Below are 1,823 nucleotides of genomic sequence, written 5' to 3' on the forward strand. Positions count from 1 at the left end.
GAACAGAGTGAAGGACGATGGACTCCTGGAGGGTGTCTCCTGTGTAAAAAATAGACTACTTGATGTGTTTGACTGTTTGGGGAGAATTTGGGATAAATTAATTATAGATACTTAAATGCTAGGTACTTAAGAAAGTTTGCATGAAGAGGCAATTGTTACCTTCAATTAAAAGAAAGGAAATACGATCATATTATGCTAATTGGATAAACTATGAATCATATGTATACCTTTATAATATAATGAATAACGTATGATACAGATATATTGAGGGATGGAGAAATAATACATGTGTTTATGAAGAGGCATTAGAGTATAAATATGTATTATTTCCAATAGCAGGAAGTAAATAATAGCCCAAACTGAAAAATTAAGAACAAGCTATTTAGAAATATGGAGATAAATCCCAAAAGAGATAGCTAAGAGATTTAAAAAAAAAAAAAGATTGTGTCTGAGAAGTAGAAATTGAGAGTGTAGAGGGCTGGGGCAGGGTCTGCTGTTTTTCATTAATAATCCTAGTGATACAATTTTATTTTTTAAATATAATACACTGATAGAAATAAAAATGAATATGATTGATGTAGTATTTCATTTATTTGAAGTAGTCATAGAAGAGGAACTGTTTTCACTAAGTATTGTAAGATACTGGGAAACCAACAATACCAATTTATCACACCTCTAAAAGGAACTAAAAATTCTCCCTACTTTGGTACTAACTAAACTGTACCAACCATGTTTTGTTATTTTAGAGACCCTAGTAACTTGTCAGCAGTAGTGGCACCAGCAGTTCGAGAAACAGATAATATTTTGGTCCCATACATTGTTGTTACCAGCAAGCGATGGCACGGTGCACTTGGGTGGCTTTACAGGCAGCAAAAAGCAGAAAATATAAAGGGGGCTGAGTAGAAGGGAGCATACTAGCACACAATAAAGGAGAACACTCATATAAGACATTTCCAGGATGTGCTCAGAAATAACTGGAAGGAATTCTGTGTGTGTATCCCTGGCCATAACCAGCAGAAGCACAATCCAAGAAAATCATCCCGATCAATGCTGTGCATGACTCCAGTTTGTTCTCCTGGACTGGTGTGGCCTTGGCTAGCGCTGGATAGATCAGAAAGTATGGGGCGGAGGAATAAGAAAGAAAGGGGCCTCTAGAGAGCAATTTGATCACTGGAAGGGAGAGGAAATGGGGGCCTGCAGAGCTGGTAAAGCCTTGGTCCCAGATATATTTGTCCCAGATACATAAATTATCACTTGCTTCCTAACCTTCTGACTTCCACGCTTAAATTTAGAGAAGGTTCGTCTTCCTTTTCTAACCATCCCCCACTGCGGGGAACGTGGCCAGTGTTCCCTGCAAAAAACCGGGTCCCTTTGGTAGAGTTGCAAGGGATAAGAAAATAATAGAGAGAAATGGAAAATGGAAGAAATAAAAGAATACACTGAGACAAAGATAGTTTTATAAGTTTATAAAGATTATAGGCAAAGCGGGGAGCTCAGGGGGCTCGGACCTCTCCGTTGGTCTCAAAAAGCCCTGAATGAGGTCTTACATGGTAACTTATAGAAAATAGTGAACAATTGTCAGGGGTAACAAATTTACATAACAACAGGTAGTATCTCTCAGGTTAACAGATTTTCAAAAGGCTTTTACAGAAGGGTTCTACAGATTCTTTAACTAATTCTATTTACGTGAGCAAACGGTTACAAAGTCTTTCAAAGGTTAGTTTCTAAATTCTAAGGTAAGTTTATCATTTAAACAGAGGGGTTAAACAGAGATATGCAAGCTCCATGTTTATTAGGTTATTGTGAATGGAGACAGGTAGTCT

This window comes from Propithecus coquereli, unplaced genomic scaffold, assembly GCF_000956105.1.
Source record: "Propithecus coquereli isolate 6110/MARCELLA unplaced genomic scaffold, Pcoq_1.0 Scaffold44, whole genome shotgun sequence".
Classification (NCBI taxonomy): domain Eukaryota; kingdom Metazoa; phylum Chordata; class Mammalia; order Primates; family Indriidae; genus Propithecus; species Propithecus coquereli.